Raw genomic sequence first — 24,319 nt, forward strand, 5'->3', positions numbered from 1 at the left:
TCAAAGGAACGGTAATATCTAAGTGCTTTCAATTATGTGCCTAAGCTAGGTCGAAGACAAGGGGTAAAAGAGGACACTAACAACTACTAAGACAAAGAAACCAAACAAATAAAGTGCTAGGGATTAGGATTCACCTATAATAGCAATGAACAATGCAAATTGGTTTAGGAAGTTGACTAAGTCAAGCAATGAGAGGGAAGATCAATTATGCAACCAAAAGAGCATATCAAGCTATTCTCCTAGAGGTCTAACTAGCGTCAACTACGATAAACTCTAGCTAGGAAATATCACAAGACACCTCAATCTTGTAAATGCAAGCCACAAATCAATGGTCCGTATCAATGTGAACTTACAATGTAATCTAGTGTGAATAACTAGGGTGATCAAGCCTAAATCAAACACACACATGCACATAATCAATTAACCAATTTAATCACATCATCAACTCCATCAAAATCCCCAATCTACATCAATCCATTACATAATACAAGCTTCACCAAATCCCTAACCAAACAACTACTCTAGCAACATCATCAATTCAACAAACAACTAAAGTAATCAACAATCAAAGAATCTGCAATTAAAGAGGAACAATTACTCTAATCAAACATCAATCATCAAATCATCAAAATCTAATCAAAATCAAACAATCTAAACATGAATACTAAACAAAACAATAAATGAGATAGAGTTTAGAAATGCTCATTGATAATAGAGTAGATCTCCAATACAATTATCACCATTGGATCTTCAATCTCTCAATCACCATTGAAATTCTTCACTTTCTCTCTCTAAAATCTACTCCTAAACTAACCCCTAAATCTAGAGAGAGAAGCTCTCAACTAAGCTAAGAATATGATCTAATTCTCTTATGAAACTTCTTACAAAAATTGGGTTCTAATAGGTATAAGAAGAGAGAGAAAATCGTCGAAATCCGATCGAAAAAGACCCACGTTGGTGCGGCAGCACAACAGAGGATGTGCGCCCGCACCACCATGATGTGCGCCCGCACCACCATGGTGTGCGGCCGCACATCCTTCGTGTGCGCCCGCACCTTCTGCGCGTGCGGCCGCACTCAGCTAGGTTTCTTCGAATCTTCAACTCTTCAAGCTCAAGGGGTGCACACAAGATTTATGATGGTGATGGGCACTAGGAGTGGCAATAGCTAAGGCTTAATATTGAGGGCACACACTTCCTTTGAAGGGAGCACAAGAGAAGAGCTAAGACTTGGAACTTCCACTTCTTTGCATCTTGAGCTTCCTAAATTCCATGAACTTGATCCAAAAGCTTCTTCCACCATAGTGGATCACCAAAATCAAGACCCGAAACTCGTCCAATACCTACAACCACGAAAATAGAGCAAATAAAGAAGAAAAGGCTAGAAAACCAACGAAATGCACAAAAGCTACAAAATAAGAGAAGAAAGGTAAAGCTAAGCAACAAAGCATAAAACCAAGCATTTATTAAGCATGAAAGCTATGAAAAGAGAATATAAAGGACCTAAATGCTCGTCAAATGTGTGCCATTTATGACACATATCACATACTTTTACTAGAGGATAAGTAAAAGAGAGTATAGATGGTATTGATTATTTTTGGTATAATGAGTACGGAATCGATGAGACTTTTGGTACTTGCAACAAGGAATGAATATAGAGAAGTATTATGATTTTACCAAGGATGGAAAGAGAAAGAGAACAGCATAACTCTAAAGTTGAATTAAGTGGAGTTACGGGGGCGTAACTCCTTTTCTTTAAGGGGGGTAGAGGCGATAGAATTGCGCACTTTTCCCTCAATATTGGCATTTTAAGTGCTTTTTCGGTCAGTTTTACACTGATTTTGTTATTTAGTTTATTTGCTTTACACACAAGAATGTGTAAGTTTATTACCAAAGTTGAATCTTACACTAATAGTAGTGTGAAGTAGTGTGAGTTTGTTAGATAGTCTAATAGTTTACACGTTATTTTGTGTAAGTTTGTTAGTAAAGTTGTTATCTTATACACTAGTTTGTGTAAGTTGGTTAATAAGTTGGTTACTTTACACACTAGTTTGTGTGTGATTGAATAGATGAGGTAGAAAGTAAGTGTCACAAAAGTACAGCAACTAAAAATATTAAGGATATTTTCAGAATTTACAAGCACTTATTCGTTTTCAAGCGATCTTTTTCTTGTTTTCGTGCCTAAGTTTCGGGCACGAAACTTCTTTTAAGGGGGGTAGACTGTAATACCCCGTATTTTTAACGTATTTTATATTTTATATATTTATTTATTTATAAAGTATATTTTGGGTCAAACTATTTTAATTATTGAATTATAGATTAATCAAGTATTTATAATTGGGTCAACAAGTATTTAATCCAAATGTAGCCCATCTTTCTTATGAATCCAATCACCCTATTTTTACTTTTGGGCCACCTATTTCAACATTTAAAGTCTATGACTATATGAAGCCCAAACCTACACTAATTACCCTACACTATATATATCTACTAGATCCCCAAAATTTCCCACACAAAAAGGTTAGTCTTATTTTCTTCCTTTTTCTCTCCTCTTTTCATTCTAGCTATTTTGATGATTTTATTTATGGGTTTTGGTTTTAATTATTCAAAGTATGTTTGATTAGTATCAAAATTATGTTTTGATGATTAAAGATTGTAAATTTTAAATAATAAAGTGTTTTATTTTCAGATTTCATAAAATTATAAGTTAGGGTTTTAAAATTATTAAAGACTTGATTTTTAGGGTTTTTATGAACAATTGATTTAGTGCTTTTATAGTAATGATAATTTGGAAATTTTGGTGATTATAACTACTAATTAGTTTAACTTAATTCCAAATTATTTTGAACACATAAATTCGTGTTTTAATTTATGGATTCCCATTCGTTAATATTAATCCCGTTTTAATCCCGATCAGGTTCTAAACTCATCCGATTTTGACAAATAAGTAGTGTTTTCCATGTGGAAACAACATTTTAAGAAAGACTCACTACCTTTGGTAATGAGCACCACCCTTTCGTTGCCAAATTCAGCATCTAAGTATGATTTTTGGTTAGTGAGTAGATTAGTTGCTAGGGAAAGGGGGAAGCATGTTTGGTTAATGGAAATGCTAGTTGATGCTCCTTGATTGGTTTATTTGTTGCAATTAATTTGGTTGACATAGTTTTGCATGAGATTGATTAGATTAGGATTGATCAACCTATAAGATTAATCTAGATTGCATTGCAACTCTTATTGACATGACCAATTGATTTGAAGGTTGCTCTAATTGATTTGGTTTGCTTGTGATTCTTCTTGGTTTGCCTTTCATAGTGACCACTAGATTGGCCTATAGGAGATAGCATTTGAGCTCTCTTGATTGCTACTATTGTTTGTCCATTGCAATACTTGAGCCAATTGATTGAGTTTTGCTCTAGCATTATCATTGATCTTGCATGTGGAACCCATATCCCTAGTGTTTAGACCCCTTGATTACTAGTTAAATTCGATCTAGTTCACTTAGTTACCAACCATAACTTCATTTTCGACTTCGAGGTAGCTTGACTTAGACTTTAGTTTTCATCATTGCATTCCCTTGGGATCGACCTTTAACTTACCCTATATTCATATAAGGTTGGTTAGGTGTTTACAAATTTAGTTTGACTTGGGGAAAGGGTAGATAACGACATGCATTTTCCTCTTGTCAAAATGGCGCCGTTGCCGGGGAATGCTATTGGTGCTTAGCTTTTGTTGTTGAGTCTACTTCATTAAAAAAAAAAAATACAAAAAGATTTTGTTTCTTTAGGCTACACTTGTAGCCGTGCTACTAATATTTTTTTTTTTTTTTGTTTGAGTTTTGCATGCATAGAACCCGTAATCGTTCCTTTGTTCCCCTTGATCCGGAAATAGAAAGGACTATTTCACGAAGAAGAGTGGATATTAGATCTTTGGCTTATAGCTCTTCAAGCGAGGAAGAATTTCAAGAAGAACAAGGCATGGGTGAAAATCCTAGAGTGGCCTTGAAGGAGCTTGGAGTGCCCGGGGCATATAGATTTGAAAGTGGAATAGCTCCTCCCACTACCCCGGCAAATGACTTCGAAATCCGTCCGGCAATGATCACCTTGATCGAGAGAAGGCAATATAGTGGGGCCAAGAATGAGAGCCCATTGAACCATTTGAAAGAATTTGAAAAATATTGCAACACCATCAAAGTCAATGGGGTTTCTCAAGAATTCATCCGCCTGAAGTTGTTCCCTTTCTCTCTAATAGGAAGATCTTTGGAGTGGCTAGACAAAGAGGTGAAGCCCAACTCCTTGAGAACTTGGGACGATGTCACAAAGGCTTTCTTGTCCCGCTTCTACCCCCAAAAGAAGACGGCGGAGGCAAGAGCCTTGATTCAAGGGTTCAAGCAAAAGCCAAGCGAAAGCCTTTACGAAGCATGGGAGAGATTCAAAGAGTATCAAAGGGAGTGCCCTCACCACGGAATCCCCACATACCAAGTGATCCAAATCTTCTATGGCGGTTTAAGTCCCCAAGGCAAGTCATGCCTTGATGGAGGAGCCGGTGGCCCTATCATGAATAAAACCGAAGAAGAAGTTGTGGACATCATCGAGGACGTGGTGACATACTATAGGGATTGGCAAGATGGGGAGAGGGACTCTTCAAGCAAGCAATCTTCATTGTATTCGGTGGACCATCTAAATGCAATCAACAACCTTTCCTCCCAAATGACAAACTTAGGAAAGGAGGTCACCGCAATCAAAGCTAAGTTGGAGAGCACTTCTTCCTCTTCTCAAACCTCGAATCTTCCCTCCCAATTTAAGGGGAGAGGTACTCCTTCTAACTCTCAACCCCCTCCCTCTTCACATAATATGCCTATGGGTTGTTTGTTTTGTGATGCATGTGGATCTTATGATCATGACTCTAGTACTTGTCCTAATGAATGTGTTGATGAGTTTGATAACCATGAGAGTGAACATGTGAATTATGTGTCGAATAACAATGGTCAACGGTTTGATAATCAAAGAGGTCAATGGAATAGGAACTACCAAGGCCAAGGCAATTTTGACAACTATAACCAAGGTGGTGGTTATAGAAACCAAGGGAACCTAGGTTCTCGTGGTAGCTATAATAATCAAGGTTATAGTGGCCAAAATCAAGGCCAAAATTATGGTAATCAAAGCCCAAATTATGGTAACCAAAATCAAGGTTATGGAAATCATAACCAAGGTAGTGGTAATCATAATCAAGGTGGGGGAAACCATAATCAAAATTATGGCCAAAGTCAAAATAGGGGTAATTGGAACAATCAAGGACGGGGAAATTTTCAAAATAATTCTCAAAGAGGTCCCCCACCCGGGTTTGTTCCAAAGACTCAAGGTGAAAGTTCCTATTCTCAACCTTCTTCACCTAGAACTAATTTGGAAGAGATAATTGAGAATCAAACTAAGTTGTTGAACACATACATGGCCGTGAGTGATAAAAAATTCAATGAAATGATGACCCACAATAAAATGCTTGAAAACCCAACTTGCTAATTCCTTGAGAGATCATGCGAGCCCTTCTTCTTTACCTTCCCAAGGCCTTGATCCCAAGAAGCCCGTGAATGCTATTGTTACTAGGAGTGGAAAAGTTCTTGAGGAGAGATTGCCTAGGAAGGGTGTAGATAAGGAGATTCCTAGGGAGGTTTTGGTTGATGATGAGGGGAATAGGGCATCATTGGATGAGGTGGTGGTTGAGACACCTAGAGAGGTGAGTGTAGAGAAAGAGATTGTGAAACCCAAGCTCCCCTACCCACAAAAATTCATGAGACACAAATTGGATGAACAATTTGGGAGATTTATTGAGATGCTAAAACAACTCCACCTTTCTCTACCTTTCACCGATGTGATCAACCAAATGCCAAATTATGCCAAATTCCTCAAAGACATTTTGAGTGGGAGAAGAACTTGTGAGGTTGTGGAGACCATCAATTTGACCGAAAATTGTAGTGCTATCATCATGAACAAAATGCCACCCAAGTTGAAAGATCCCGGAAACTTCTCCATCCCTTGTGCCATTAATAAAATGCAAATTGATAATGCCTTATGTGACTTAGGAGCTAGTGTGAGCTTAATGCCATATTCGGTTTATCAAAGACTTGGGCTAGGGGAACTCTTACCTTCTAACATTACCTTGCAATTAGCGGATAGGTCTATCAAATTTCCAAAAGGTAAGGTAGAAGATGTCCCTTTGAGGGTTGGGAAGTTTGTGTTTCCCGTGGATTTTGTTGTTCTTGAAATGGATGAGGATGCCAACATTCCAATCATTTTAGGTAGACCCTTTCTTGCTACCTCGGGAGCCATGATTGATGTGAGAAGTGCTAAGATCTCCCTTAAGGTAGGAGAAGAGGTTATAGAATTTGATTTGAATGAGAGCATGAAGTATCCATGTTCTTCTTTGGAAAATTGCATGATGATTGATTCACTTGATATTGTTGTGTCCTCTATGCATGAGCACTTGCTCACTTCTAACGATGCTCTTGAGAATGTTTTGATGAACAAAGACAAGGTAGGTGTTTCGAGCAAGGAGATGACTTTCTATGAGGAGTTACTTGATGGAAGTGTGGAGGAAGTGGATGAGCAAATATGTTTGAAAATCTCAAGCAATGAGGCTTTGCAAGTGGCCACATCACAAGAAGGTAATGGTGTGCCTATGGTGGAGCTTAAACCTCTACCATCACACCTTAGGTATGAATTCTTGGGCCCTCATTCCACTTACCCCGTGATAGTTAGTGCATCCTTGATCGAGAGCCAAGCTCAAGCGTTATGTGGTGTTTTGAGAAAACACCAAGGTGCTTTGGGGTACACAATTGATGACCTTAAAGGTATAAGCCCCGCTTTGTGCCAACACCACATAACGCTTGAGGAAGGCGCCCTTCCTTCTATTGAACGATAAAGGAAACTACATCCCCAAATGGGAGAAGTAGTTAAGAAAGAGATCACCAAGCTATTGGATGCGGGAATAATATTCCCCATCTCTAGCTCTAGGTGGGTCTCCCCCGTCCATGTCGTTCCAAAGAAGGGGGGCATGACCGTGGTTGAGAATGAGAAGGGTGAACTCATTCCAACTAGGACGGTCACCGGTTGGCGGATGTGTATAGACTATAGACGTCTAAACACATCCACCAAGAAGGATCACTTTCCTCTTCCGTTTATTGATCAAATGCTTGAGAGACTAACAAGGCACAAGTTTTATTGTTTCCTCGATGGGTATTCCGGATTTTTCCAAATCCCCATCCACCCTAATGATCAAGAGAAGACCACATTCACTTGTCCTTATGGGACCTTTGCCTACCGGAGAATGCCCTTTGGGTTATGCAATGCACCCGCTACTTTCCAAAGGTGCATGATGAGTATCTTCGGGGATATGTTGGAAGAGGAAATGGAGGTCTTTATGGATGATTTTTCGGTGGGAGGTGTTTCTTTTGAGGAGTGCCTTGTGAATCTTGAGAAGTGTTTGGCAAGATGCGAGAAAGTCAATCTTGTTTTGAATTGGGAGAAATTCCACTTCATGGTGGAGGAAGGTATAGTGCTTGGGCACAAGATTTCAAATAGAGGCATTGAGGTGGATAAGGCCAAGATTGACGTGATTGAGAAACTTCCACCTCCGGTGAATGTCAAAGGAGTGAGATCGTTCCTTGGTCATGCGGGTTTCTATAGAAGATTCATCAAAGATTTTTCACTCATTGCTAAGCCCCTAAATGACCTTCTTCAAAAAGATGTTGAGTTCAAATTTGATGACAAGTGCTTGAAAGCATTTGATAGATTGAAGAAGGCCCTAATCTCTACTCCTATTGTTCAAGGCCCAAGGTGGGATCTTCCTTTTGAGTTGATGTGTGATGCGAGTGATTGGGCGATTGGAGGTGTTTTGGGACAACGGGTAGACAAGAAGCTTCATGTGATCTACTATATGTCCAAGACTCTCAATGGGGCTCAAAAGAACTACACAACAACGGAAAAAGAATTTTTGGCAATTGTGCACTCTTTTGAGAAATTCCGGTGTTACTTGTTGGGTTCCAAAACCATAGTCTTCACGGATCACGCGGCCCTCAAGTATCTCTTTGCCAAGAAAGAATCCAAGCCAAGGTTGATCCGATGGGTGCTTGAATTGCAAGCCTTTGAGATTGAGATTAGAGACAAGAAGGGTGCGGAGAATGTTGTGGCGGACCATCTTTCTCGCCTTGAAGGGGATCAAATTCATGATGATGGTCTACCAATAGAAGATGGAATGCTTGATGACTTCTTGTATGCCATAGAGGTGAAAGAACTCCCATGGTATGCCGATTTGGTAAATTTTCTAGCATGTGGGGAGTTTCCACCCTCATTCTCCAAAAACCAAAGGAAGAAAATCGAACGAGAAGCACGGCACTATTTGTGGGATGATCCCATCTTATACAAACGTGGGGTTGATGGCTTACTTAGGCGTTGTGTTCCAAATGAAGAGGTGCCTAGTGTTTTAAAAATGTGCCACTCGGACCCAAGCGGTGGGCACATGGGTGTTTCCAAGACCGCTACCAAGGTTCTTCAAAGTGGTTTTTGGTGGCCACATCTCTTCAAGGACTCATGGGGCTTTGTTAAGTCGTGTGACCGTTGTCAACGAGTTGGGAACATTTCCAAGCGAAATGAGATGCCTCAACAACCTATCCTTGAATTGGAGGTATTCGATGTGTGGGGAATTGACTTCATGGGACCATTCCCCTCTTCTTATGGGAATCAATATATCCTTGTGGCGGTGGACTATGTTTCTAAGTGGGTTGAGGCCATTGCCTCCCCAACAAATGATCACAAGGTTGTGTTGAAGTTGTTTAAGAAGATCATCTTTCCAAGATTTGGTGTCCCAAAAGCGGTGATAAGTGATAATGGGTCTCACTTTGTCCATAACGCCTTCAAAAAGATGTTGAGGAAACATGGTGTGCATCAACGATTTGGGCTTCCCTACCATCCTCAAACGAGTGGCCAAGTTGAGGTTTCAAATCGCCAAATCAAGCTTATTCTTGAGAAGACGGTTGCTCGCAATAGAAAGGATTGGTCGGACAAATTGGATGATGCTCTATGGGCTTATAGGACGGCTTTTAAGACACCCATTGGTACCACTCCATATCGCCTTGTCTATGGCAAATCGTGCCATCTCCCGGTTGAGCTTGAACATCGTGCCTTGTGGGCCATCAAGAAGATCAATTTTGACTTAGCAAGTGCGGGAGAGAAGAGGTGGTTGGACCTTCATCAATTAGAGGAGCTTCGACTTGATGCTTACGATTGTGCTAGCACCTACAAAGCTCGATCCAAAGAGGTTCATGACAAGTTGATTGAGAAAAAGGAGTTTTGTGTAGGTGACAAAGTCCTCCTCTATAATTCTAGAATGAAGTTGTTCCCCGGAAAACTCATGTCAAGATGGAGTGGTCCGTTCTTGGTGAAGGATGTTTTTGGTAATGGTGCCGTGGAAATTTCTCCATTGGATTCTTTTTCTTCATTTAAGGTTAATGGTCATCGGCTCAAGAAGTACTTTGATGGAGTGTTTGTTGGTCTTGTTCACAAAATGATTCTTATCAAGCCACTTTGAGTGGGGTGAAGCACGTCGAGCTAACGACGTTAACCAAAAGCGCTTACGGGAGGCAACCCGGATTCTCATCTCTTTTCTTTTCTTTTTCTTTGTTTAGTTTTCGCTCTTATGTTGTGTTGGTTTTGTGTTTGTTTTGTAGGTTGCCCATTGTCATCACATGTTGGAAAGAAGGGGTTTTATGTAGAGTTTAGAATGCAGGGGAGAGGGCTCCCCGAGGGCTTGGAGAGACCTCGGGGGCATCTCCAGCTTACAATGCAAAATCCGATCAGGAACTCCCCGCGGTTGCCCCGCGGTCTCTCCGCGGGCGCGGGGGAGTTTGGAGAGGGCGCGGAAATATGGAGAGGGCGCGGCCCTTAAGTCAGCCAAAATGAAGGATTTGGATCAGGAACTCCCCGCGGTTGCCCCGCGGTCTCTCCGCGGGCGCGGGGGAGTTTGGAGAGGGCGCGGCTATTTTGGAGAGGGCGCGGCACCCATCAGGTAAGAAAATAGCAAATTCGGGCAGGAACTCCCCGCGGTTGTCCCGCGGTCTCTCCGCGGGCGCGGGAGAGTTCCCGAGACCGCGGCAGTATCGGGAGAGACCGCGGCGATCTGGGTTTCTTAAACCCGGACGCCCCCCTTTTCTCTCTCTCCTCTCTTATTTTCTCACCTCCTCTCTAATTTTCCCCTTTCTCTCTCTACATACACTCAAACCCTAACCCCAAATCATCAAATCCTTACTCCTTTCTTCAATTTTTCCATCAAATTTTCACAAAATCTACCTTATTTCTCCATTTTCATCACTTCTACTCAAGTTTCTCGTGATTTTTCGGCAAAATCCGGTAGTGTGTGGTGCTCTTCGCTTGTTTTGAGTCTCCAATCTTGGTATACTTCTAACCTTTGTATTATTCTTGTCAATTTCAATTGATTTATTTACATTGGTTGGTTTATCTTGATTTTAAGCATGATTTTTGTGTTTCATGATTATTTTTGGGAAATTTGGTATTTTTGAGTGATGATTGATTTCTCTAGATATTCTTGCATATATTTGATGGATGATTGTTAATAATGGTATTTGTTGTTGGAATTTTGGTTGTTGTGTTGATTGAAACAGGTACCTTGTAGTTTTTGGGGGTTTTGGTTGGATTTGAAGGAGGATTGTGAGTGTTTGAGGTGTTAGTTGTTTGATTGAGGGAGTTGGATTATTTCTTGTGCATTTTTTGTGAACTTGTGTGATAAAAAAAAAATGAATTTGTTGAGGCGATCAAAGAGTAGCAAGAGCCGATCAACCCAATCTCCCGGCCAATCTTCTCAAGGCCAATCCTCTACCCCTAACCCCCAAACACACTCTCCTAACCGAGATGACGCCCCTCCTCCTCTCCCTCCTCTAAAATTGTGGAACCGGTCCAAGCAACTGCCTATTTACAACAAAATGAAGGACCGTAGGTTTAGACCCTCCCGCCACTATTTCCGTGCCGATATGGCCAAGCTAGGGATAGATAATGATCTTGAGGTGCTTCTAAACAACCTAAGCTTAGGTGAATTCTTGAAGTTTAACCCCCGTACTTACTTGGAACCCTCGATCGAGTTTTTCTCCACTTTCGAGTTCAATAGGGTTGGGGACACCGACTACATCATCTCTTTCCAACTCTTCAACATCAAACACACCATGAACCTAGCCGAGTTTAATGTGGCCTTAGGTTTCAACCCCGATGGGGATATTTTCGAACCCCTTATCTCCCATGCCCAAAGTGAGTATAATGAGGTTGCTTGGTGGAGAACCATAGCCCACAAAAGACAATTTGACTCCAAAACTTCCCTTGCTAGTGAGATCATTCATCCGGCCCTTAGGATCCTTCATAGAATTCTTGGGTACTCGGTTTATAGTAAGCAAGATTTGGGTAAGTTATCTCGGGAGGAGATAATGGTTTTATGGATGGCTACTAAGCCGGAATTGGGTTCTAGGATTAACTTTGGGTACATCTTCATGGAGGGGTGCAAGGAGATAATGCATGGGGTGAAGACGGGGGAGGTTCATTGTGGGGGCATGGTGACCCGGTTGGTGAGATATTTCAACCAAGAGCGGTTCTTGGAATCTTGCACTCCGGTTGGAGGGAGTGAGGACATTTGGTTAAATTTGAGGCAAGTTAACACCCTCCGCTTCATTACTAGTACTAAGAGGGCCGGTACCTACTCTTGGCTAGTAAGGAATACCCACCACTGCCTTTTGCCTAACCCGGCCGTAACCTCCATTTTTCGCGAGGCTAGGAATGTTTGGATGGTCCCTAGGGACAATGGTAGGGTTGATGAGGATGAGATGGAGGAAGATGTTAATTTTGTTGAGGGTGTTGGCTTAGGGGATGTGAATGAGGAGGAGGAGGTAGGAAGAGGAGAAGAGCAAGCGGAACAACAACCACAACCATTACAACAACAACAACCATTTCAACAACAACATCACCAAGGAAGAAGAAGAAGACAACAACAACAACAACAACAAGATCACCAACAACAACCGCCATATGACTATGAGCAAGATATGGCGGCTATGTGGGCGCAAATGGACCGCATGAGACTTTCCATGCACGGTATGTTTTCCGACCACCAAACTCTTTCTTATCAAACTAGTGCCTTATATGATGCTAGTGTACGTAGGGGGGAGGTCGCACCCCCGGTTAACTACCCTTATGTGCCGCCCCAACAAGGGCCGGTACCTTCCCGGGGTGGTGATGGCCTCCCTACGTACCCTTATTGGCAAGGGGTTGAGACCCCCGATGTGCCAAGGCGCGACTTCCCGCCTTATGACTATAGGGCCCCGGGGGGGAGTGACTATAGGGGTGACCCCGCTTATTATTATGTTGACCCCCGTCACCCCGAGCCCCTCGTTCAACAACCGCCCTTTGACCAATTGACCCCATCCCAACAAGATCTATTTAGGGGTTATTACGGTTTTCCTCCCGGTTTCACCGGAGGTTGGGATGGGGGTGATGGTTCGGGGGGTGATGATGGTGCCGGCCCGAGTGGGCATTAGTCCTTTTATTTGCATATTTGTCTCCCTTTTGTTCTCCCCTTTTCCCTATTTTTGCATGGTTTTCGGCATCGGGGTCGATGCTTTCATTTTGTGAGGGGGGAGGGTCAAAAGGATGTGTTAGCATAGGGACGGCACCTTTGGCTCGGTGGGAAGTTTTTGATAAAGTTTTTTGGTGGATTTTGGCTATTGGTCTTGTTGTTGTGTTGCTTGTTGTTGATTATTTCTTTGGATGATGTTTTTGGGATCTTCTATAAAATTTTTTCATGATGATGGGTTCTTCTAGGTTTTTGTATATAGTTAGTGTTTTCGTTTTTCTTTATTGTTTGCTTTTGTTTGGAAGTTACTAACAATTTCACTTTGTATATATATAGCTTTCTTTTCTTTTACTCACCTTGTTCGTAGCTCATGCTTTGGATTGCGGAGCCCTTTGGAGAAGCCTCTGCGAACTCTTTGGGTACTTTAGTCTAGCACGGATGCTTGGTGAGGTCTTTCTTATTTTACTTCTTTTTATTTTCACCTTTTTATCTTTTTGGTTGCTTAGATTAGGAATAGACATAGGGGAAGTTGAACGGTTCGAGGATGTATGATTTTAACACCTAGTGTGTTTGGGGTCTTTGGCGATGTGGCCATTAGACCACTTGTTTGTCGATTGGGATAAATGTGTTATGATTGCATTTTTGCCCTTTCCTCTTTCCCTTTCCTATCTTTATCTTAGTTTACCATCTTTTCTTTTCTTTCCCTTTTCTTTTGATTCTTGTGGTGTGCATATCTTTTTGAGGCTTTCTTTTTACTCTTTCTCTTTTTGAATATTGGACTTATATGCAATGGACTCTTGCTTTTGAATAATAGTCTTCCTAGGTAATTATGGTATGCATGGTTTGAGATTACGTTTGGTTGATTCTAGGATAAAGCATGCTAAGATAGTTGTCTAGAACTAGGGGGATCATGAAATCGGATTCTACTCGTTTGTGGCATGTTGGTAGTTGCTCCCTATCTTTGATTTGACAACCTTAGTGAGTTTTTGCTACAACCATGTGAGATGTATAATTGTTCAAGCTTTCATCAAATTCTTGCATGAGCGGCATGGATCCTTGATTTTCGCAAACCTAATCTAGAATCTTAGCATATGATTCCTAAGACCGTGACCGAACTACCTAGGAAGGACAAAGGCAGCTTTTTCGGGGAGGTATTTTCCTTTTTTTTTAGGATAGGATAGTCCATTTTATGTTTACTTCTTGAATTTGGGGATACATTTGCCTACTTGTTACCCCTTTGAGCCTTCTTCCCTCTTTTCAAGCCGCATATTTAGACATTTTGAGCCTTTTGTTTCGTTCTTTTTCTTTTTGGTTTTTGTGAAGCAAGGGTCAATGTTTAGAGATTGTGGTGTATGAAGTTGGGGTTTGGGTTCGATTTGGTAAGCATATTTGAGTTGTTTTTGGTGAATAATGGTAAATGCTTCTGTAAAAGCTGTCCGAATTGAGAAAGAGGCAAGGACTATTGCTTTAAAGGTGTATAAAAAAAAAAAAAAAAAAAAAAAAAAAAAAAAAAATCTTTTCCTCTCTTTGCATTGAGGACAATGTTTCCTTTAGCTTGGGGGGAAAAGCGTTAAATGTTCACGCTTTTTGGTTCTATTTTAGTAGAGTATTGTTTTGAATAAGCTTGGGGGTGTTAATACATTTTTGTTTGGTGATTACTTAAGTTTGGTGTTGAGATTTGGCCGGTCTTTGCTTCACATTTTTAGGATAACCACCAATTTTTAAATTTTTAGCCTACCTTAACCCTTCTTGCCTTACGTTACAACCTTTGGGAAAGACCTTTGGACCTAGGAGTTGAGTCTTTCATCGGTGGAGGGAATCATAAGTTGTGGACTAAGGAAAGGGGATGCGAAATCAAGATGTCGAGTAGCCTAAAACTTTGATCTTTTTCCGGTTCCTTCGCGGAATCTATGAGATGCTCACTAAGGGGAGATATGAGATTAGTAGGGGGAACGCGGTAAGATTGTTTGGGATGAAGGTGGAGTGTGATAACTAGTTCCTATGCTTAGCATATTTATGTTTCTATCAACCTTAGGTATCTTATAACGTGCATACCATAATTCACTTTAGAAAGTTTGTTATTCATTTGAATTGTAGTCTCTTTGTTAAGTCCATTTCGTAAAGATTTTTGTTTCCTTTCTTTCTCTTTCTTTTCTTTCCTTGGTTTGCCTCTTGGGGTTTTGGTGGAGAATTATGGGTAAACTCTTGGGATACCCTTACGAGAGCATCACTCGTCCTCTAGAGCGATCTAGAGGTTCAAAATGGCTTGTTGTAGCTAAAAACAACTGTGATTCCTACGACAATGAGTCCTAGTGTAAATTCTTACCCCTCTTTTTCTTTTTATTTCGTTTTGTCCTTTCTTTTTCCTTCTTGGCCTTTGTTTTGCTCGGGACGAGCAAAAGTCTAGCTTGGGGGAATTTGATGAGTGTCATTTATGGCACTCATTAGGTAGTCCTTTAGGTTATTTCTCTCCCTTTTTGTTGCTTTCTTCTTTTAGTTTTGGCCCTTTTTCCTTTAGTTTCCCCCTTTTCCTCTTTTCTTTATTTTCCTCGTGTTTTTATCGTGTTTTCCTTTATTTTGCTCTTTTTCCCTTTTATTTCCTTCCTTTGTTTACTTGTGTAGGTATTGCGAGATTCACCTTGGCAAAGGATGCAATTCGGGACCTCAATGATCAAGCAAGGAAGAAGCATTGGGCTAGAGAGGGCTTAGAGAGGCTTTGGAGAGGCCTTGGAGAGGTCTCTAAGGAAACTCTCCAGGCCGCGGGCGCGGATCATGAAGCCGCGGGCGCGGGGTTATGGTGCTCAAAACTGCCAATTTTTGGCAGGAACTAGCCGCGGTTGCCCCGCGGTCTCTCCGCGGGCGCGGGCAAAATGGAGAGGTCTCTCCACTCAGAGAGACCGCGGCCCCCTGATCAGCCTTTGGGAGCAGGGGATCTTGCCGCGGGCGCGGGTCATATACCCGCGGGCGCGGGCCCTTGATGCCGCGGGCGCGGGTGCTGCCCAGACAGCCCGCGGAGGGTTCCGTACCCATTTTTCCGCGGGCGCGGGTTTATCGGGAGAGACCGCGGGAGCTGCCGTTTTCTTCTTTGTTTATAAATAGAGTTGTATTTTCCTTTTTGAAAGGGGGAATTTCTTGGATATTATTTTTCATATTTTTCTTTGCTTAGTTTTAGAGAGAGAATCTAGAGAGAAGTTAGAGAGAAGTTCTTTGTTTTGGATTGTAACTCAACATTTGATCACTCAAGTTTGGATTTCTTCATTTTCAATCTTCAATATTAGTGAGAATCTTTACTTTCTTTCATCTCTTACTTACTTGCTATTTTATTTATGCTAAATGTTTGTTTTTCTTGGATTTGAGTTTGATATTATTGAATACTTTGATTTCTATTAGATTTTGATATAGATATGATGATCAATGCAATTTCTAGTTATTTGGTTTTAAATCTCACCATGATTAGTGAGTAGATTAGTTGCTAGGGAAAGGGGGAAGCATGTTTGGTTAATGGAAATGCTAGTTGATGCTCCTTGATTGGTTTATTTGTTGCAATTAATTTGGTTGACATAGTTTTGCATGAGATTGATTAGATTAGGATTGATCAACCTATAAGATTAATCTAGATTGCATTGCAACTCTTATTGACATGACCAATTGATTTGAAGGTTGCTCTAATTGATTGGGTTTGCTTGTGATTCTTCTTGGTTTGCCTTTCATAGTGACCACTAGATTGGCCTATAGGAGATAGCATTTGAGCTCTCTTGATTGCTACTATTGTTTGTCCATTGCAATACTTGAGCCAATTGATTGAGTTTTGCTCTAGCATTATCATTGATCTTGCATGTGGAACCCATATCCCTAGTGTTTAGACCCCTTGATTACTAGTTAAATTCGATCTAGTTCACTTAGTTACCAACCATAACTTCATTTTCGACTTCGAGGTAGCTTGACTTAGACTTTAGTTTTCATCATTGCATTCCCTTGGGATCGACCTTTAACTTACCCTATATTCATATAAGGTTGGTTAGGTGTTTACAAATTTAGTTTGACTTGGGGAAAGGGTAGATAACGACATGCATTTTCCTCTTGTCAGCACCCCTTGAGCTTGAAGAGTTGAAGATTCGAAGAAACCCAGCTGAGTGCGGCCGCACGCGCAGAAGGTGCTGGCGCACACGAAGGATGTGCGGCCGCACACCATGGTGGTGCTGGCGCACATCATGGTGGTGCGGGCGCACATCCCCTGTTGTGTGGCCGCACCAACGTGGGTATTTTCCGATCGGATTTCGACGATTTTCTCTCTCTTCTTATACCTATTTGAACCCAATTTTTGTAAGGAGTTTTGATAATAGAATTAGACCATATTCTTAGCTTAGTTGAGAGCTTCTCTCTCTAGATTTAGGGGTTAGTTTTAGGAGTAGATTTTAGAGAGAGAAAGTGAAGAATTTCAATGGTGATTGAGAGATTGAAGATCCAATGGTGACAATTGTATTGGAGATTTACTCTATTATCAATGAGTATTTCTAAACACTATCTCATTTATTGTTTTGTTTAGTATTCATGTTTAGATTGTTGATTTTAATTGTGTTTTGATGATTTGATGATTGATGTTTGATTAGAGTTATTGTTTTTCTTTGATTGTTGATTTCTTTAGTTGTTTGTTGAATTGATGATGTTGCTAGAGTAGTTGTTTGGTTGGGGATTTGGTGAAGCTTGTATTATGTAATGGATTGATGTAGATTGGGGATTTTGATGGAGTTGATGATGTGATTAAATTGGTTAATTGATTATGTACATGTGTGTGTTTGATTTAGGCTATGCTTGATCACCCTAGTTATTCACACTAGATTGCATTGTAAGTTCACATTGATACGGACCGTTGATTTGTGGCATGCATTTACACGATTGAGGTGTCATGTGATGTTTCCTAGCTAGAGTTTATCGTAGTTGACGCAGTTAGACCTCTAGGAGAATAGCTTGATATGCTCTTTTGGTTGCATAATTGATTTTCCCTCGCATTTCTTGACTTAGTCAACTTCCAATACCAATTTGCTTTGTTCATTGCTAATATAAGTGAATCCTAATCCCTAGCATTTTATTTGTTTGTGTCCTCTTTTACCCCTTGTCTTCGACCTAGTTTAGGCACATAATTGAAATCACTTAGACATTACCGTTCCTTTGGGTTCGACCCTTGACTTACCTCTATACTTGTATTTAGGTTTGTTGAGTGTTTATAAATTTTGTTTGACTTAGGATGATTAGTCCAACGACCTAATTCTCCCACGTCAAAATGGCGCCGTTGCCGGGGAACGGTGTCTATGTTTGAGTGTTTTTGATTGCTTGAGTCTAGGTCTTTGTGTTTACTTTTCTTTTATTTTGTTTTTGTTTCCTTTGTAAAAATGGCATGTCTATCTTTTTCTCAACATGATGATGAGCCTTTTTGTGAATATTTCAATAGACTTAAGGAATTTCTTGACTATAATTGTTGTAGTTTTTGGGAAGCTTGTGAGATTTGTTATCATGGTTTAAATGAGCAAACTAGGGATATAGTTGAAGGAATGCATAATGGTAATTTTAGAGCATTTTCTATTGAAGATGCTTGGAAATTTTATGTTTGGTTTGCTTGGGAAGTCTATAACAAGGGTAAACGTGCTTCCATTTTTTATGTGCAATCAATGCTAGCATGATTTACCATGATGTGTCACATGACCCCATAGTTGAACCTAGAACAAATGCTTCCCATTCTATTTCCTCTTTTGTTAATGATAATGTGTTGCATGCTCAAGCTAACAAATCTCATACATTTGAAAATGCTCCCAACCCCCTTTTTGATGAAAATGCTCATGTTTGTAATGATGATAATCCCACTTTTGGTTGTACTTCTTCTTCTCTTATTGAGCCTCAATCTCCTACCCCTTTTGAATCTCTTATTGCTACCTTGGAAACTCAAATTAGGCATGTTGAGCTTCGTGATGATCTTGGGCCTAACAAAGAGTCGACTCTTAATTGTTTAAGAAGTCAATTGGAGATGATGAGAAAGAGTGAGGAGCGTCTTGAGGAGGGAAGAAGGAGAAATGAAGATCTAGGAAGCTAATTGTCATCCTTGGTGCTTATGTGTGAAAGTTACAAATCTAATGTGTGTGTTGAGGGTGATGATGGTAATTTCGAGAGTGAAGGAGAGAGAGTCGAGAGTGATAATGAGTTTGATGAAATTTTAAGTCTAGAAATCTCTTCCTTTGTTGATTGTGATGAGTTTCAAGTGTATGAATGTGACTCTTCTATCCATGAGTATTTGGAATCGTTTGAGGTTATGACAATTGTGTTTGTTGAGTGCATAGGGAATAGCCATAGCCTTTTTAAGCAAGTTCATTGATGATGCTTCATGGGAGAGAGATGATTTTGAAATTAATTTGCCTCCATTCATGCATGGGTTTGAGACTCTAGGCTTTAAGGAAGTTGAGGGAGCTATTATTCATGAAGATAGTGGAGGAGATTATGTGGTTCCTCTTGGGAGTTGGATGTTTGAGGGAGATGGTGATCATGAGTGTTCTTCTTTTGAGGATTCTATGATTGATTTTCATGCCCTCATTGGTGATGTGAGACCTTGTGTTGAGGTAGTAGCTAACCCTTTGCCTATTTCTCATACCCTTTTCTCTCAAAAGTTTAATCACATCCCTTATTGCCCTAATTTCTCCCTTTCTTTGTTGGTAAGCCTATTGGGGACCCTTTTGTCTATGATGATTTGAATGTGGCTCATTTGTCTCCAATTTGGGAAAAGGGTGATGTTGCCACCCAAAAATATTTTGAGGAGAGTTTGCCTTCTTTTTCCTTTTCTTCTTATTTTTCTTTTTCTTCTTATTTTGTTGAGTTTTCTTTTGATTCTTCTTCCTTCCCTTGGCATCTCTCTCCTCATAGGTGTGCACTTTGCTTGTTGCATGCCTTATTTTTGTCATGTGCACACTTACTTTCTTATGAAATGTGTAGTAGTGCATTTGACAAGCTCTTGCGATCGTTGCAATATTATTTTACTAGAGCGGTCAAGCTTGGACCTTAAGCAAGCCTTTCTTGGGAAGTAACCCATGTTTTAGATTAGATTTTCCTTTTCTTTTTAGAATAGACTTTCTCTCATGGAAATGTTTGTGTGCCTTTTGCTAGGTACATGACTTGATATACTTTGGTGCTTCGATTTGGATCAAGAATCAAGGAAGGTTGACTCCTATTTTTACTAGCACATGGAAACAAGGTTCAATTCATGAGAAATTAGCTATGAAAGGTTTAATTTGGTCATTTGCGGGTATTTACACCCACCTCAAATCCGGTAATATCTTTCTTTGCTCTTTCTCTAGTGGATGATGACTTGTTGGACATATGTTGGTTTGTTGGATTGATCTCCTTGTTTTCCCCTCCCATGGATAATATGATTTATGTTTGAGTGTATTGTCTCATTCAAGCTTGGGGGAGGGTATTCTATCATGTTTGGTGGGATTTTGTTTCATATATGCTTTGCACCTTTGTATATGCTTTTCCATGTTTCTCTTATTTTAAAAAACTCCAAAAAGATTTTCCTTTCTATCAAGGCAATTTTGCAATGTGTTTTGTTTTGTTCTTGCTTTGGACATAATAACATTTGGACTTGTATAATTGAATGTTTTTCTTCCTAAATGGTAATGGTGTGCACGGTTTGAGAGTACGCTTGGTTGATTCTAGGATAAAGCATGTTAAGGTAGTTGGTTAGAACTAGTGGGAACTTGAAGCCGGATTCTACTTGTTTGTGGCATGTTTGGTAGTTGCTTCCTATAGTCGATTTGACGCAAATAGTGAGTTTTTGCTACATCCGTGTGAGTTCTTTGTTTTTCAAGCCTTCTACCTATACTTGTATGAGCGGCATGGATCCTTGACTTTTTGCAAACCTTATCTTGAAACTCGACTCATAGATCTTGAATCCGAGACCGAACCATTTAGGGAGGAAAAAGGCACCTTTTTCGGGGTGGTATTTTTCATTTTTAGGATAGTGTGTTTCATTCTTTATGTTTGGGTTTACATTTGCCTTCTTGCAACCATTTGAGCCTTATACCTTCTTTTCAAGCCACATCTTTAGATCTTTGGCCTTTTGTTTCATTTTCTTTCTTTTCTTGGTTTTTGTGAAGCAATTGATCTTTCTTGATGGAGTTTGTGGTGGAGAAGTTGAAATTTTTGGTTTTTTTGAAGGCATGATTGTGTTATATCTTCTTTGTGAATAATGGCACATGAGTATGAGTAAAAGCCGTCCTACATTATAAAAGGCATGGACAAATAAGTACAAAAATCGAAAAAGCCGTCCAAAGTTAAAAGAGGCGAGGACAAAGAACTATTAAAAAAAAAAGAAAAAAAGTGAAAAATAAAAAATTCAAAAATATTTTGTTGTGAGTTTTCTCCCTTTTTGAGCATTGAGGACAATGCTCCATTTAAGCTTGGGGGGAAGCGTTCTCACGCTTTTTGTGCATATGTTTGTGGTTTATAGCTTTGAATAAGCTTGGGGGTGTGAGTATTTTTGTTTGGATTGGTGTCTACTTGATTGTGATTCTAAGAATTGGCCGTTCTTTGCTTCACTATTAGGAAAACCACCAAATTTTAAATTTTAGCCTACCTTCACCCTTTTGCCTTAACGTTACAACCTTTGGGAAATACCTTTTGACCTAAATGGTTGAGTCACTCATCGATGGAGAGGAATGTGAGTTTTAGGAATAGAGAGAGGGGATGCAAAAGTCAAGATGTCGAGTAGCCTAAAAATTCTCTTTTTCCGGTTCCTTCGTGGAATCATTGGGATGCTCATTTGAGGTCGATTTGAAGCTATTAGGAAGAACGCGGTAAGGTCGTTTGGGATGAAAGTGGATTGTGAAAGCTAGTTCCTATGCTTAGCATATTTATGTTTCAATCAACCTTGGGTATCTTGGAACATGCACTCCCTTACTTGTATAGAAAGATTTGCATCCACTTGTGCTTGTACATTTGCAAAAGTCCTTTCATGAACATTTGTTTGCTTTTCTTGTATTTTTGTTTTCTTTTTCATGCTTTGCCTTGTTTGTATTATTATGAGAGTTATGGGTAAACTCTTAGGATACCCTTACGTATTTTTGTTTTCTTTTTCATGCTTTGCCTTGTTTGTATTATTATGAGAGTTATGGGTAAACTCTTAGGATACCCTTACGAGAGCATCACTCGTCCTCTAGGGCGATCTAGGGGTTTAAATGGCTTGTCATTAGTTGCTAAAATTGACTGTGATTCCTACGAAAGTGAGTTAGTGTATATTCTCATCTCGTCTATTCTTTAGTTTGTTTTAATAAGCTCGTCATTTCCACTCCCTTGGTTTTGTTTTGCTCGAGGACGAGCAAAAGGTAAGCTTGGGGGTATTTGATGTGTGTCATAAATGGCACACATTTGACGAGCAATTAGGTCCTTTCTATTCTCTTTTCATAGCTTTCATGCTTAATAAGAGCTTAGTTTTATGCTTTGTTGCTTAGTTTTACCTTTCTTCTCTTATTTTGTAGCTTTTGTGCTTTTCGTTGGTTTTCTAGCCTTTTCTTCTTTATTTGCTCTATTTTCGTGGTTGTAGGTATTGGACGAGGTTCGGGTATTGATTTTGGTGATCCACTATGGTGGAAGAAGCTTTTGGATCAAGTTCATGGAGTTTGGGAAGCTCAAGATGCAAAGAAGTGGAAGTTCCAAGTCTTGGCTCTTCTCTTGTGCTCCCTTCAAAGGAAGTGTGTGCCATCAATATTAAGCCTTAGCTACTGCCTACCTTGTCCTCCATCACCATCATAAATCATGTGTGCACCCCTTGAGTTTGAAGAGTTGAAGATTCGAAGAAACCCAGCTGAGTGCGGCCGCACGCGCAGAAGGTGCGGGCGCACACGAAGGATGTGCGGCCGCACACCATGGTGGTGCGGGCGCACATCATGGTGGTGCGGGCGCACATCCCCTATTGTGTGGCCGCACCAACGTGGGTCTTTTCCGATCGGATTTCGACGATTTTCTCTCTCTTCTTATACCTATTTGAACCCAATTTTTGTAAGGAGTTTTGATAATAGAATTAGATCATATTCTTAGCTTAGTTGAGAGCTTCTCTCTCTAGATTTAGGGGTTAGTTTTAGGAGTAGATTTTAGAGAGAGAAAGTGAAGAATTTCAATGGTGATTGAGAGATTGAAGATCCAATGGTGACAATTGTATTGGAGATCTACTTTATTATCAATGAGCATTTCTAAACTCTATCTCATTTATTGTTTTGTTTAGTATTCATGTTTAGATTGTTGATTTTGATTGTGTTTTGATGATTTCATGATTGATGTTTGATTAGAGTTATTGTTCTTCTTTGATTGTTGATTTCTTTAGTTGTTTGTTGAATTGATGATGTTGCTAGAGTAGTTGTTTGGTTAGGGATTTGGTGAAGCTTGTATTATGTAATGGATTGATGTAGATTGGGGATTTTGATGGAGTTGATGATGTGATTAAATTGGTTAATTGATTATGTGCATGTGTGTGTTTGATTTAGGCTTGATCACCCTAGTTATTCACACTAGATTGCATTGTAAGTTCACATTGATACGGACCATTGATTTGTGGCTTTCATTTACACGTTTGAGGTGTCATGTGATGTTTCCTAGCTAGAGTTTATCGTAGTTGACGCTAGTTAGACCTCTAGGAGAATAGCTTGATATGCTCTTTTGGTTGCATAATTGATCTTCCCTCGCATTGCTTAACTTAGTCAACTTCCAATACCAATTTTCTTTGTTCATTGCTAATATAAGTGAATCCTAATCCCTAGCATTTTATTTGTTTGGTTTCTTTGTCTTAGTAGTTGTTAGTGTCCTCTTTTACCCCTTGTCTTCGACCTAGCTTAGGCACATAATTGAAAGCATTTAGACATTACCGTTCCTTTGGGTTCGACCCTTGACTTACCTCTATACTTGTATTTAGGTTTGTTGAGTGTTTATAAATTTTGTTTGACTTAGGAGGATTAGTCCAACGACCTAATTTTCCCACGTCAGGGCATTCAAACGCCCTATGTTAACTACCCTTACCACCCTTCTCAAGAGGGTCCGGTTAATCATTAGGGGCCCTATGATCCTCGCAACCCCGCCCCCAGTGACTACCCCTATTGGGAAGGTACCATCGACCCTTCCCAACGCATTGGCACCCCACCATACAACCCCTATCGTCCGGGTGGGTGTGATCCGACTTATGACCCGGCATCCACATCAACCCCTACTCCTTTTGATGGAGGTTGGGGTGACCAAGGGTGGCCCTATGAGCATTTCAACCAACCCTTCCACCCTTTCATGGATACTCCCTGGTTTAATCCTGATAACCTGATAAGTGACTTTTATGTCACTTTTAGGGTGTTTATTGAGTCGTTTTTCCGGCTCATTTTCCAATAATTTAGCCCATTTTCTCCTTTATTTCTATTATTTTCTTATTCTTGTCATTTGTCTTTTATTTGACTGTTTTGGTAATTTTTAGTGTTTTTGTGTTTATCTTTATTTGATTAGTTTTAGTTTATTTTCCTATTTTTATTTTATTTGATTTTTTGTTTATCTTTATTTATTTATTTTTTTTAGTTTTTAGTTTTATTTATTTGCCGTAATTTTATTTTAGTTTATTAAGTTTCTTTTTATTATTTATTTTCTTTCATTTGTCTCGGTTTCATCCTCGGGTTTGTTTGTGTGTAGGTTCGGG

General features: G+C 40.0%; 1 pseudogene; it reads right to left on the minus strand.

Annotated features, from left to right (window-relative positions):
• Window positions 1-4,363: 4,363 nt before the first annotated feature.
• On the minus strand, window positions 4,364-4,462 carry LOC145596248 (small nucleolar RNA R71; annotated as a pseudogene).
• Window positions 4,463-24,319: the final 19,857 nt, after the last annotated feature.

The sequence above is a fragment of the Chenopodium album genome, chromosome 19, assembly GCF_948465745.1.
Source record: "Chenopodium album chromosome 19, dcCheAlbu1.1, whole genome shotgun sequence".
Lineage (NCBI taxonomy): Eukaryota > Viridiplantae > Streptophyta > Magnoliopsida > Caryophyllales > Amaranthaceae > Chenopodium > Chenopodium album.